Below are 15,917 nucleotides of genomic sequence, written 5' to 3'. Positions count from 1 at the left end.
TTTGGCCACCTTTCTCTTTCGCATTGCGCATTGCCAATAAGAATCCGTTAGTGCTATGATTTTTTGGGAAACCTCGTGATAATGTTCAACTGTCTAACTTCCGTTGATTGGTTCTTGGAGCATTTTCGAAATTTCAGAAGCCAATAGAGCATCAAAAGGAAACTGCAGCGACAGGCTTGCCAGTTTCAATACTTTTTCCTCTATAAATTAACCGTGCACGAAGCTGCAGCCAAGCACATTTCTGCATCTGTTCAGCTCATCAATTTACGGTTTCCATCCAATTTGCAACAGTAGTCTACTATCCTAGAGTTGGAAATGGATGTGAAAAGCAAGATTTTGATCATTGGGGGCACTGGAAACATCGGGAAATATTTAGTGGAAGCGAGTGCAAAGGCAGGGCACCCAACGTTTGCACTGGTCCGAGAAAGCAAATTCTAAAAGGGCAGCCATCATAGAAAGTTTCAAGAGTTTGGGAGTCATATTTCTTCATGTGTGCTGTTATTTCTTTCTTCGTTGTCTAAATACTGTTTCAATTTTTTTTCAAGAAATTATAGAAACTAGTACGTATGGACTGAACAGGGAGACCTACACAATCATCAGCAGTTGGTAAATGCAATCAAACAAGTTGACATAGTGATCTCTGCAGTCGGGGGAGATTTGGTAGCTCATCAAGTTAAGATTATTGAAGCAATTAAAGAAGCTGGAAACATCAAAGTAAGCACAATACAGTGTTACAAATTCTTTCTTGATTTTTATTCTTTTGCGTTTGTCCCTTTGTGAGTTGTGACTTCCATATTCCTAAAGAAGGAGCTGTATTTGGTTTCAGAGATTTTTACCTTCTGAATTTGGGGTTGATGTGGATCGTGCGCATGCTGTTGAGCCTGCTGCTAGCTTAAACAGGACCAAGGTTGAGATCCGCAGAGCTATTGAGGCAGAAGGGATACCTTACACTTATTTAGTATCTAACGGATTTGCTGGTTACTTGAATTATATCCTCAACAACTTTGGAGACTCTTTCTCTGCAAGTCCTCCCAGAGAGACAAAATTGTCATTCTTGGCGATGGAAATCCAAAAGGTATCCGAAAGGGGCTTGTCTGCTGCATATCTTGATTGGTTTAGTATCATCTTTTAGAGTTCATCGTTCTCAATTTTTTCTTCAATTTCATGTTTCGTTGCAGTTGTTTTCACCAAGGAAGAAGACATTGCTGCATACACCATCAAAGCAGCAGATGACCCAAGGACTCTGAACAAGAGTGTGTACATTACACCCCCTGCCAACACCTTGTCCTACAACGAAATAGTATCATTGTGGGAAAAGAAAATTGGCAAGACCCTCGAAAAGATCTACGTTCCAGGGGACGAAGTTCTTAAGAAAATTCAAGGTCATCTAACAATAAGAAAAAGTGCACAAGTTGCTAATTTTTAATACAATAGCATCTACTATTCCACGTTCTAATCAAATTGCTTTCTTTTCTTGTATCTTTCGCAGAGGCTTCAATGCCATTAAAATTGCTCCTGTCTTTGGCATACACATTTTTCGTGAAGGGAGAAATAGCCAACTTTGAGATCAAGGCTTCTTTTGGCATGGAGGCAACGGAGCTCTATCCTGATGTTAAATACACCACACTTGATGAGTACCTCATCCAGTTTGTATCAAATTAGCTTAGATGCTTTCAGATTAGCTCTACCAGATTTTTGCAGCAGTTTCTTGTGTACTACTCGATTTTGTTCTTCTTCCAGATGAGGATTGTCATGAAGATAGAAATAAAATCTGTCCTTGATTTGTATCCTGTCTTTGCGTCAATAGCTTCAATATAGAAATGAACATGCTCCTCTACCTCGAGTTGAAGACTATTGTCTAATACAATGTTGGGAACAAAACAAGATTCCTTCTTCATCTCCTTCCTATAAGAAGAATCATCTTCCTTCTTCCCCTCCCAAAGAGGGGTAGCAGAATGCTCCTCCTCCTCAAGTGGTGAAGTGGTGAACACGCTCAACCTAGCACAATGTGGTGGTTTTTGCCCCACAGTTGCGAGCCAAAGGGTAGCAAACTTATTTGGGCCAATCCGCTGTAGGGGCATTGGACTATGACCATGATATTGAGGAGAAAAAAAACCTCCTAAACCATAAATTAGGGATCCACAGGAACCAAAAGTTACCTCTAAGCCTAAAGCTGGCATTTAATTCTCGATTTTCCGAGCGCGGAGTTTACCACCACCACCACCACCAGCAGTCTGTGATAAGTTGCCTACATACCAAACCAACTCAAATTCTCTGCCAAACCGACTACATACCAAAATTGGTACATAGTTTAAGTTCTTTGTTTTTTTGGTCAAATTCATGTTTTAATCCTCTGTGAATAGAGGAAGCTCAATCATATTTTGTTTGCTTTTCAAGTTAATTAATGAACAATATGTCCTCTATTCTTAGTGCATTTTGTTACTTTTTTTTCTAAACATGATTTCAGTAATTTTGATACTTATAGATAACTAAATAATCAAGCCCTAGCTAGTTGAATGTACTGTGTGATCAAAGATATTTTGCTCCACTATCTACCTTAATGGGGAAGTTAAGACACCGTAATATCTACATGTTTTATTGTAAGTACCGAATTACAATATCTTTCTTATTCTTTCATCACTTTTGTGATAAAGAAAAGAATTGTTTGTTGTTCTTCTCCAGTTCTCACACCAGATATAGGGCTGTTGAAAGAAACAATAGGCAGTAAAGCAACACGAGTTCTTAAAACTTGTACGACTTTTTTAGAGTACATTCTGTTCATGCACTCACAATTAATTTTCTAATGAAATGAAGCTATCTGTTAGTTTTTTAGAGGGAAATCCCATTTCATCTCTTCTCTGCCTTCTAATATTTTGGATTGCACAATTTTTCTCCAGCAATTCTTTGTAACTTGCAATCCACCAAATCTTGCCTTGAACTCTACTCTTGTATTAAGAAGCCAAAACTTTCACAGATACACACCTCTCACATAAACTATTTGTAGCAAACAGGGTGGGTACACAGAAAATTGTTGCTAAAGGTTTTTTTTTTTTTTTAAGAAAAGGGGGGGGTTTGAGAGTTTATGCGTATGGGCAGTAATAGAGCCTTACACAAACTCAAACTAGGCTAAATAAGTATGTCACAGGGATGGAGCTATCATAAGGTATTTTCTTTACCCTTCCCCTTCTATTAACTTCTCATTCCCTTTCCTTATAGTAACATATTTTTTTTAACTAAACTTGTTCTTATTATTTCATGCATATAAGTCATATTACATTATGTGTTCTCCACCCTCAATACCAGACTTAAACTATTATCAGGTTCTCCAAAGTCATCGGCCGCATCTTTCCTCTCCATACTGCTGCCAAGTTCCTCGTCCGTACTTACTGATATTCTCATCCCTTTAGCTGACATATTCGCATCCAAACTTTCAAAACCTACAGCATTTAGACCACTCAAAGATCTGAAAAACTGCAAAGAGTATTTAACCATATAACTGGTCAACATCTCACAGAACATAAATGTGACTTAACTTGAATTAACCTATATAGCTTTACATACACAACACATGTAAGAAAATGTACTGCAGGCTTTACTGAGATACTTCATACATATGGAATTGGATGAACTGATCAGATCAACTAAACCCCAAAAAAAAGTATGATGGTGAAAAATATCATTCATGCTGATTCTGCACAAGTTCAGTTGCATAAGTATATAAAAGCCAAAGGCAATTGTCTTCAATAAGTGGATTTCATTTAACTGCAATTTCTCTGCTAACAATCACATCAAACAATTATGTCAGAATTGCTCCCAAACTCGAGTATTCTGCCACTAGACCATCTGTTGTACAATCAATTTCTGATTTATCCTTGTGCTAATTGTCACTCTTTTAAACAAGATTTCATAAATTAATACAGCTATTAAAATGGAACCTAATTAGAAAAAAAGTTCTAATGCAAGATGCATTGTTCTAAAATCAAAAGTGCTAAAAGTCAATCAGATTTTGTACAAATTAATGGAAAAAAAACCATAAAGAATGATGATAGATCACCATCTAGACCAGACGCCATTTTTCCGCCAGTTTTCATGAGAAAACCATTTACCAAGAATAGCCAAGCATAAAAAAATTCACCAATGAGTAACTTTAACTCCTTCATGGATGGCCTAACAAACCAGGGTGTCTGGGTACGTGTACGGTGGAAGATGCAGAATGTACTGGGCTTCAGCTGCAGGGACCAGAATATCTTATGGCAGGAACTTGGGCCAACGAACCCCAACATTTCAATTAAGAGCCCTTCCATCAAAGTCAATGCATAAGCCCAGGGTCCCAAACAACGACCGAAGTGTTCTCCACTGCCAGTTTGTCAAACACTCTCAAACACATAAATACCTATAAGCTACTAAAGCACCACAAATTTTAAGTCTACTGAAATACGTAAAACTTAAACTTCTAATGAATACCTCAAGATCCTAAAAAGGTTACCCATTGTTCGAAGTAGGTAAACTCAATAGTCAGCCAAGTTCCCATGATTGTGTAGATCTAATCTTCCCTTAAACTCTTTATTGGTTACATCAGTCTCGAATAGAATGTCCTAAGAAAACATTCAGTTTGAAGCCCTAAGAAAACATTCAGCACACGCAGCTTTTATAAAAACTCCATTAAGTCAAAAGAATAGAATGTCGCAAGCACCAGATGCACACCTTCCCATTCTCTGAGTTGGTTCACTCTTTGCCTCCCTTTTGCAACACATAAAGGTCCAAAAAATAAAAATGATACAGGCTTTGCAGAGGACTTCAAATATAACTGAAACTCATTCATTTCTTTCACATGGTAATAAGCCTAAGCAATGCTTGGCTTCTGGTGTAAATATATCCAAAAATAATTCCTAAATCGTCTGCCACAAGTTTTTAAGCTAACTCTAAATCATCCACCTATTATTTGGTTCCTTATAGCCCTAGAATAGTGCAACATCTCATGCTTATACAAGTTCCTTTAAGTATGAACAAAAGACAATTATCCAAAGCTGCTGCAACGAAGAATGCCTTTCTATTGTTAAAAGCAAAAATGATGCTTACATATCTTCTTCTCAAGACCTCATGCTACATGACTGGCAATCAGTGGAGTATATAATACATGCACGTAATATCTGATGTCTCAAATGACTTACAAAATTGGACGCATGGTTTTCTCCTCCAAGAATTATGATCACTTAAGACCATATCATTCTCTAGAGAAATATAATCATACCCTTATTAATTTGCTTTTATGTTTATAAATTTTTTCTTACAGTAGAAAATATTGCATATCTTCTATCTATTGTTTTTGTTTTATTTTCAAAGAAAACAATGCAAAGCTTCCATATTAGTAAGGTGAATTTGTTCTTAACCGAAATGAGTTATGTACAAGCTTAAGCTAACTATGTATCCATAAGTCTCTTCAAATTTGAGGAAAATGGTAACTAATTCATCTATATACACTGGAAAGATATGGGTGATAAAGAACTTAACCAGTGTTGCATTTTGGATGAGGAATCATGTCAGTTACTCAAGAAGGCACAGCAGACTTAAATGGAGTCACTTGATTGAACCAAGTGACAAATGACAGAGTGAGCAATGCAAGGTGAATAAGACAAGTAAACAAGGAATAAACCATACTAATCTGTGACCTAACAATGCACTAATTACAAATAAATGGATGAAGTGGAAGATCATAAGCAAAAAAATTTGAAGCCAGTTACTAGACTTAGATGTTAATAACCTATTGGCAGGATGATTGACATCTTATCCTTCTGTTTGTCTGCCAACTGAAATCTTAATCAAGTTTAGAACCCAAAAATCATAAACGTTTTTCCTAGACTAAGTTCAACAGAAGGAAACTGTGTTGACCGCATTATTTTCTCAGCTTTCTCTCAAATGAAGGCTATTAGCATTACACTTCAGTTCCAAAAACTTCTCACGTTTAAAACAGTAAACAACTTTAATTTGTTTGTTGTTTTCCCCCTCCTTAATACCTAACACATTTGAACAACACAATATGTCTGTGCCTACCTGCTGCATAGCTCACCCACTTCTCCAAACTTCATAAGTTTTTCTATTAGTCGCCGTGCCATTCGCTGTTTGCTTATGCTTAATAATTCAACATCTCTTTGTTTACAAACCAATTCCATAACACTGCTGCTTGTCACCTTGCACCAAAGCATTTACAACTGCAAACACGTTATACAGGCAATTCAAGTCCACTACAGTCTTGTTCACTTACATATATCCCAAGTTACCAAACTTGGCCAGAAATTAAGAATCCCACAAAACCAAGTTCAATAAACCAATTCAACTGTCCTGATTCTTAAGTCAGCATGAATTTTCTTTATGTCTAAAATTTCCTTATTTTGATATTGAAAACTGGAAAGAACTAAAACCAGCAGAAGTTATTACCCTTTCAAGAATTGAAGTGGCTTCTTTTGTTGCACTCTTTTCCCTCTCCGCATAACAAAGAAAGCATTTTTTTTTTCCAATCACCATATTGCCCATACTAACCCAAATAATGAAATTCAAAATTTTCAAAAACCCAGATGCAAATTCCATAAATAAATGCGAATGAAGTATGAAAATAACAAAACAGAAAATTAAAAAAAAAAAAAATTTCTGCATAGGAGGGACGGCAAGAGAGGCCTTACTGATGGGGCAGGAGATAGGAAGCCGGAGTGGGAATGATTGAGGAGAGAAGATGGCGCGTTGTAGTCAAAACAATGAATTCTGATCATTCATAGCAGAGTGCTGCTCTCAGGGCTTCAGCTCCTCCTTGGTTTTCAGTTTCACTCTCACTGCTTCTTCTGCTCCTCTTTGTGTTAGTGAGTTTTTATATCTAGTTCTCCCACTTAGTTTACTAAAAGCATACTACTGTTTAATTATTAAATTTTTTAGTCCTTATAGCCAAATTCTAACCCTACAGAATTATTCTAGATACCAGTGAAGGGATAATGCAGTTCCTTACTCAGCATTAGCATAACCGGAGATCTTTTCAGTTTATTCTTGGCATGAAGCAATTTTATTTGTTTGGTTGAAGGTAGATTTTAAATCTTTAAAGGGCGGGGTAGGGGTGGTGGGAAGAGGGGCATAGAGAATGACTCAAATAAAAAATCTTAAAATCACCTGGGAAGAGGGGTGGGTTGAAGGGAACTTGACTCATCTCTAGTAAAATTCTTGTTCTATTTTTTGTGCACATTTGAATGCACGACATGCATTTTTATTTATTAAAAAAGATTAGAATTAGTCAAATTTAAAATGATCCTAATCAAATTTAAAATGATCAGTCTTATTCTAATAAATGAAAACATATGTTATGCATTTAAATATGGAAAAGTCTGAAGTAACGAGCGTTATGATAACGAAACTGTTTTGACATGATATAACAGGTAAAAACACTTTTAGCGACCATTTGATTACCTGTTGTACTGGTCATCTAAATAAAATAGTACCTAAAAATATGGTTAGTAAGTTTTATATTAAAAATAGTAAATTAACTCAAGAAATTAGTAACTTTTATGTCTCAAAAAGTAAATTTGAAGAAATATGGAACTTACTTTTTTTTTTAAGTAAATAACTACTCTATATCTAAAACTTACTTTTTGGAGAGTAAGTTTAGTTCAAATAATAGTAAGTTTTTATAGACTAATAGTAAATATTGTTGATAGAATAGTAAATTTGGTTAATCATCAAAACTTACTAGTTTATGGCATAAATTTACTATTTTACTTAAAGAAACTTATATGGAACAAGTATTAGAAAGTTTATTTGAAATAATGCTAAGATTTTTTATTAATAATTGAAACTTAATATTATAGTTAGTAATTACTCGTAATGTAAATGTATGATACACAATTGTACGTATCATTTATAAATGTTATATGTTTTAAGCATTTTAAATATGTAGACACCAAATTTTGGTGTAATTTCATTTGCTGTTTATTTTTAATTTTTTCATTTTAGTTTTATTCGATTTTTAGTTTTAATTTCTAGTTTTATTTTTATTTTTAAGCTGTTAGCATAGAATCTCTTGGAAAATGAATGAAAATGAGAAAGTGAAAAGAAAAGATGAGAGAAAAGAAAAAAAGAAAATTGCCCACAAAATATGTTTTATGTCTTCTAAATTCAATCTTTTGGCATTTTGTTTATTTTTGTTAAGTTATTTTGAAAAAAAAGAAGAGAAAAAAAGAGAAAAACGATGAAAATGGGAAATGGAAAAAAAATGGAAATTTGCATTTTTTTGTTGTTTTTAGTTTATTTTTATTTAATGTTAATTAAGTTGTTTTCATCATTAATTATTATTGTTTTATTATTATCATTTTTGTTGTTTAATTAATTAATTAATTAATTTAAAAAAAAATCAAAAAATCACAATTCTATTTCTGCCGGTTCCATTTTCCACTTCTCAACCTAGCACCTTCCATTGTTATTGCCGACTGCACTCCACTCCACTCCACTCACACCCCACTTCCCTCATCCGCGACTTAGCTTCCCATTTCAGCAACCCCAACACTCGACAACATCATTCCACTTCACATATAAAAACCACAACGGCACCTCATCTTCATGGTGGCATCCGAGAGCAAGTAAGTGAGAGCTGCTCCTCGTGAGTATCGACCAAAGGAAGAAGCCGCGAGCTGCAATTCCATTTCGTTCCTGCCCTGTCCGTAAGCTGAGGGAAGAGATCAGGGAACCATCAACTCCATTTGCACCCAACTTCACGGCTGCAACCTCACCAGTTTCCACCTCCATCAGTTGAAGCCACTACACTAAGCCAGAATCATCAAACCTGCCGTGTGTATGAGAGCCGAGAGGGAGCAGAGATTTTTCAGAGTTTCGTGTGTGAACTAGCTTGCTGTGAGCCGTGCTGAATTCAACCACAATCATTACAACTGCAACCACTGAACTCAGACCAACCAACCCTGCGTGCGTGAGCAAAGCCGAGAGGAGGAAAATTTTGCAGCTGCTTGTCGCGTGAGCTAAGTCTTAAGCTGAGGTAAATTTCTGGACTTAAACTAGTTGTTTATGGGTTGATGAAGCTGTTTATAAGCATGCATGTGGGGTTGTACGGTTAGAGGATGAACTAAGTTACAAGAAAATCTGATTTTTGAAGGAATTGGAACTGTCCGATTGCTTGAACTGGAAATTTCAGTTTTAACTTACTAAGTTGTGATGATTTGAGCTTAATTGTATGTTTAGCTAATTAATAGCTGGATGATTGAGCCATGCATGTCATCCATAACTAGTTGAACAAATTCTGGAATTTTGGATACATTTTGTTGGTGACCGACCCTGTTTTGAACTGGAATTGATAATGACTTCATTGTGTCTTTATTGGATGTTTATAGATGTCTCGCCTGTTTAACAAAGCAAGAAATCAGGAAATATGACAATAAAATTTCTGTTTTAATGTCCCATTCGTTACTTGTGTTAGTGATTCATGTTTCGGCTAGAATCTTTGCAAACAAGATGGAACTTAAGATAACATTTGGTGATCTGTTGTTGATAAACCTGGTAGCGCCCCCTTTGTTCATTTAAGGTGCATCAGAAAGCGTGAATTTAGTGTAGAAGCCATGAACCGATAATGTTTTTCTCACACGTGTCATTCTGACGTACCAAGGGTTGCATTTTTGTTTTCGTTTGTGTGTACGAGTTGGGTCTGGTAGTTCTTAGGAATGTGAACTACAAGATTCGATTTTTGATTGTTGGTTTGGGTTGGAATTTTGGTACTTATTTGAATTTGTTGGCATGAAATTCAGAAATTGCAGTTAGGAAACTAGATTTCTGTCAAGAAGATGCATGAATTGTCAAACCTTTTAGCCGTTGGTTTATTGAACTTGTTCCGTAGCCTTATCATGTTTACTTTGATGTCTCTTTTGCCATTGTTTCTGTTTTGTGTAACTGAGGCATTAGCTTTGAAGTGGAAATATCTGATACCCGGCTCCCTTGAATGTTGTAGCTCAATGTTTTCAAATAAAAAAAACAACAAAGTTTTGCTGCATTTTAGTGGTTGTTCTCACTTTCTTGGCCTGGTTCCTCCCAGTTGATTAATGAGTGAGGATTATGTGGGTTGGGGCTGATGAAATAACAGGTTGTTAGAGTTTATACGGACCCAACCACATGAAATGAGCTGCAAAGTTCACGCCAGAAATTCTGCTGCATTTTTATCAATTCGGCTAGACTGCATTTTCCTTCTTTTGGTCGTTGTTTGTTTTGAACTACCATGGCTATTTCTGTTCAGTTTAGGAAGTGTCCAGAGTTGTGTTGCTTTGCATGAATACCATTGAACTGGGTAAGGAAGACATAAATGGGTTGGCTGCAGAATTTGCAGCAGAGCAGAGGCTGCCGCAACCCGTTTTGTTTTCTTTTCTTTTCCGCAAACACTCACAAGCTTTAGCCTCCTGATTTGCTGTTAATCTTGTACTTGAGTTATGCTAAGAGTGGTGATTTGTAAGATTTATATGTTTTTGGTTGACAAATAATGAGTTTGTTGGTTTCTTTTCATAAGAAATCTATATGGATTCTAGATGCATTTTTGCAACAGAAATTTGCCGAAGGTTTCTTCATGAGCTTGTACGAAAGTTTCCTAGAATTTGCATGATTTCCTTCTATGCTTGTTGTTTGTTTGGATTATGATAGTGTTGTAGTTGTTTCCTAGTTTAAAGTTTTGAGTTTTGGTTGGAAAATACTTGTTTCATTCTCAGTTGTCGAAAGCTTCGTAGTTGTGCTGAAATTTCTGCTGCAGAATGTGTTTCTCACGTCATTTGCATGAAGATTGCATGAAATCATTTTTTAAAAATTTACACTTTAACCCCTCAAGTTTCCCATAATGCTACTAAGGCCCAAGTAATTGGAACATTTAATCAATTTGATCCCTCTAAGTTTCTCTTTGTGCCACAATAGCCCCAGCATGTTTTAGTATCTTGTAATTAAGTCCTAAAATCATTGCAACTTCAATCATTGTTTGGCTCTTTCTTTATTTTTGGAATCTTTGAAGTGCTTAAACGATTTATTTGGACTTGAATGTTTGAGTAATGCTTGTTTTGGGTCTTTAGTAGATGCTATATTTGGAAATTGAACGGGTTATTCCGTTTTCTTGGTCTTTAAGCATTTTTTTGAGCTCATTCAAGTTGCAATTAGGTGGGTTTTGGTGTTTTTGCTTATACTTTACTTTTAAATTGATGCCTTGACCCCTTTATTGTTTTGAAGCCATTTTCCTTCATTTGCTTACCATTAGGGGAAGGTATAATTTCTTTTATCTTTGTTTATCTCTCCTATATGATCCAATGTGCTAAGTGAATTGCATGTCTACCTTGCTTTCTTTACATTTCTTTAATTCCTTTAATTCCTTTCATTTATGGGGTATGTGTACACCTCTTGGCTTGTAATAGATAGGGCTTTGGCGAGCGATTTGGTCCATTTTCCCCTTCCCCTTTTGTTTTAGTTAGTGAATGTAATAAGTTCATTAGTTTGGTTGCATGCCTTTGTGTTACGTGTTACTTGCTTTATTAGGTTTTGCATCTAGTCGAGCATGTTAAGTGTTACGTGCTATGTGTTTATAAGTGTTTGGCATGTCTACTCGCTTTTTATAGCCTGAATGAATGTGATGAATGAATGTACGTTTCCACTAGTCCAACGCTAGTCGGAATTCATAGAATGGGCTAGTCCAACGCTAGACCCTTAGGGACTTCCCCTCGCTAGTTCACATTCGCATGCTCCACTACATTTCATGCATTTTTTTAGTTTTTATGGCATTTGGCATGTCCCTCTAACCTTTTCCCTTTCATTTTAGGCCTTTGCATTTCATGCTAGTTATAGGGTCCATTTGTCTGAGAAACCCCCTTGGGTAAGGGAAACGAGCGAGTGTGGCTTCAAAATAGCCTTAGCACGCTAGTTTTTCCTTCTAATCAAAGGGAAAATTAAAATCACAAAAACTAGAGGTCATTCCCGTACCCGACCTGATGCATTCCTCTAAGTTCATGCATTTTCATATCATTTTCTCACTATTTTCCTCACTAATTATATATTTTAAATCCACATGTCATATTCACACACTTATTCACTTTCTTTACTTTTCACTTCACACATTGCACCTATTTTACTTATATATTTACTATTTTTATTCACTTGCACACGAGCATTTATATTTTTATTCATTTGCACACCTTCACTCTTATCTTATTACTTTTATCATTTTTCTCACTTCACACAAACTCACACTTTCACATGGCATGCATTCCACTCATTTTTCACGTCATTTAGGTTTAGGTGTGACCTCTCCAAAAGGATCATTATTGGGCTTCACAATTAATGTGATTGGCACCACTCAACCTTTGAAGAGAAATTTCCCCCCAATCCCCCTAGGTCTAGGGTTTTGCATTCATATAGACATATCCAATATGCGATACATACCTTGGGTAGAAAAATTAGGAAAAATTGGTTTAAGTCACGCAACTAGCCTTGGCTAGGTCGAAGGGGTGCCTTGGATTTTTTATCCTTGCCTTCCCCTTCGTCAAATGTGACCCCCGATCCCTCTTTTGGTTACGCAGACCCAAAAGTTTTCAAAAAGGGTTTATTTACTTTTTTATTCAAAAACAAAATCATTTTTGTTTGACTTGGTACACCCTAACTCTATACCAAGTGGCGACTCCATTTTTTTGATACAAAAAACCCTTTTGAACTTCATTTGGCCAAATCGTCGCATTCTAAGTCCCATGGCCTTTTACTTTTCACTTTGCACACGTTCACACATTACACACCACACACCATACACACTCGCATTCGAAAAGTGGGGCGCGACAGTTGGCGACTCCACTGGGGACTTCCTAAGTGGGTCCAAGCATTTGACTTAGCCATTCGTTTCCTTTTTTACCCTTTTTATGCATTGCACTTGGATATTAGGCTTGCATTTTTCATTTTTAGGACCTTTTGTCTTATGTACGTAATCAAACCAATCCCTCGACTCATGAATGTATGTTTGAATGAATGTTTACTTGTTATCTCGCGCTTGCATTGCATTTGGGGGGGTGTGTGTCACCTTTAGAGCCTCGCGTGGTTCTCAACCCCTTCCCTCAAAATAGGGGAACACTTCATACGTGCATGTTTACTTGCTTTATCCCATTTTATTTTTATTTTCGTGGGCGTTTCCCACACCGCCTTGTAGGATTAGGATCGATTGCCTTGGGTAGGCGGCTGGTGTGCTCTGCGCCCATAGCGCTACCTAAGGGATCAATCGAGCCACCGATCGAAGGCCCTGGGAGTGATGACCCTTCGCCTTTAGGTCTGAAGGCTTGGGAGCCGAAGCTTTATCGAGTCTAGGCATTAGTGAACCCCAGCCTCATGCATCCATATTAGCATTTTCCTAGGCTAGAGTCAGCCTCACCCTATTTTAAGCACATTAGGCACGAGGGAAGGGGTTCCACCCCTTTTACTTGCTTTATTGTATTTCCTCTTCTTAATTGTTCCCAATGTGTTATGTGTATTATCAATTGCACTAACCATTTCTTTTGTTTTCTTGGCTTGCATTCATGTGCCTTAGCAATAAGAGGCCTCTTGGCCACTCTTTTAGTGACTCACCCACTAGATAGCTCACATGTCTAAATTTCAGTCTTTGCACTTACTTTCCAGTAAATACATTTCATGTTTAGACCTTTTCCCCCCGTTGCATTATTTATGTCCTTTAGTTCACATTTCATGTTTGTCACATATTTACATAGCTTTAATAAACTGGCATCACGCATAAACCCTAGAAAGGGAATGCCATTTAGGGGATCCCGTGTTAGGAATAAACCACCCCATGTCTCGGATATATAATCCAAATGAGACTTGCACGTTTACCTTTCTCGTACCGTCCGAAGGGGTAGTGCACAAGGTAAGGTAAAGATCCGATCATTTTCATGATGCAATTTTTTGAAATATGAGCATCTAATAATCACTTTTTGGCCATTTTCTCAAAATTGGTAAAATTCCCTTGCGTAAAAGGACGTTAATTCGAAGAAAATGATTCCTCATTGTTGAGACGATAAATATAGAGGCCAAATTTTGATTTTAGAAGCTCATAGACCAAGGCATTGTAATGATTTCTTGAAACCACCCAGTGGGCGAATAATTCAATCGATTTTTGAACAAATCATCCATTTTATCCAATCCATTTTTGTCAATTCATTCAATTTTAGTTCAATCTAATCATTTTTGAATAAATTCATTTCATCCAATTCATTTGACCAATTTACCCTTTTTAGGGTCATCCGGTCAATTTTTGAATAAATCAATTCATTTGACCAATTTACCCTTTTCAGGGTCATCCGGTCGATTTTTGAATAAATCATCAATTCATTTGACCAATTTACCCTTTTAGGGTGATTTGGCCGATTTCATTAACTCCATTTCATTCATTTGGCCAATTTATCCATTTTTAGGGCGAAATCAAGTTGATTTTGAAGAGATCATCAATTTCATTCAATTCAGTTGACCAAGTCTATCTATTCGATCAATTTTGAATAAATCGTCAATGTTATCCAGCTTACCTATTTTTAGGTAAATCGGTCGATTTTGAATAAATCACCAATTTTATCCATTTGACTCGCTTTTTCCCCTTTAGGGTTCATTGAATAAATTAATCGAGACATGGCAATCCCTTTCACAAATCATTTTATGTGTAGATCAAAGCAAGCAATCCGTTCCGACTTCGTCCTCATGTTTTAGGGCAAATGTCTCTTCTCACTCCAAGTGGCCAAATTTTTCAAATCATTCCTCACACGATCAGTCGATCGGATCCATCAGGTATTGTATAGTGCCTGCTCTGGAGGACTGCATTTTCATGCTAGGCCTACCCTTGGCACAAAAGGGCTCCCCCATAGGACATGCATCCGAATTTTTTGATATTTACTAACTCTTGTTTTTTCTTTTCCTTTTTCTTTATTTTTATTGGAATAACTAAGCGAGGGTTGAACCTAAAGGCAATCTGTCAAAAATTCTCAGGTGATATTTCAACATAGCTTCTCGTCGAAGCCCCATCATAACGCGATCCCGTAGTCAAGCCCAGAGGAGTCGTGTAAACATGAGTTCACAACCGGAACAGTCAGATAGGTCTGCTACTACCGCTCAACCCGAGACTGCAAGTTTGGGGATTCAGTTGACTGAGATGCTTACCAAGTTTGGAGAGATGGCGTCTGAGATGGCCGCCCAAAGGAAGTTGAATGATGAGCTAATTAGCAGCGGAGTTCAACCCGAACCTGTACCCGCCAGACAGCCTGAGCAAGAGCCGTTTGTCCTACCTTCGGCCCATGCCACTGTTACTCCATCATTTCCTATTGCACCCGAAGAAACTTTCACCTATCCCACCACAAATTTGCCATACACTTACCCTCCTCATCCTTCATTTTTTCTTACTCACACGCGAGGTCCACCACCCCAAATCACTTCAAATGTACCACCTGAGCCACATACCTTTTATCACCCTGTTGCTGAGCCATTCCTACCAGACCATATTGTTCAAACCAAGGCAGAAATGGGGGAATCTTCTGCTCCCGTTGATATAAAGCTGCTCAAACGCCTTGATCGTTTTGATGAGTTTATGAGGAAGAGTCAGGGGTTGAACAAGCAAGGAGTCCTGGACTACGATGAGCTTTGTCTCTTTCCCAATGTGCAATTGCCCGAGGGGTTCAAAACCCCTAAGTTTAACAAGTACGATGGGACGGGTAATCCCAAGACACACCTCCGACTATTTGTTAACAAGTTGGGAAAGCCTGTAGACGACGAGAACCTGCCTCTAAGGTTGTTCCCGGAAAGTCTGGAGGGGGATGCCCTCGACTGGTACTCAAATTTGAAGTCCGAAGAAGTAAAGACCTGGCTGGACTTGTCCAACGCTTTTGTAAAGCAATACGAGTATA

The 15,917-nt window shown here is 37.2% G+C and overlaps 1 pseudogene; it reads left to right on the top strand.

Moving 5' to 3' along the window:
* The first annotated feature begins 288 nt into the window (after positions 1-288).
* On the top strand, positions 289-1,897 carry LOC113753312 (annotated as a pseudogene).
* The last annotated feature ends 14,020 nt before the right edge of the window (positions 1,898-15,917 follow it).

The sequence above is a fragment of the Coffea eugenioides genome, chromosome 11, assembly GCF_003713205.1.
Source record: "Coffea eugenioides isolate CCC68of chromosome 11, Ceug_1.0, whole genome shotgun sequence".
Classification (NCBI taxonomy): Eukaryota; Viridiplantae; Streptophyta; class Magnoliopsida; order Gentianales; family Rubiaceae; genus Coffea; species Coffea eugenioides.
This window is presented reverse-complemented; position numbering and strand designations above follow the sequence as displayed.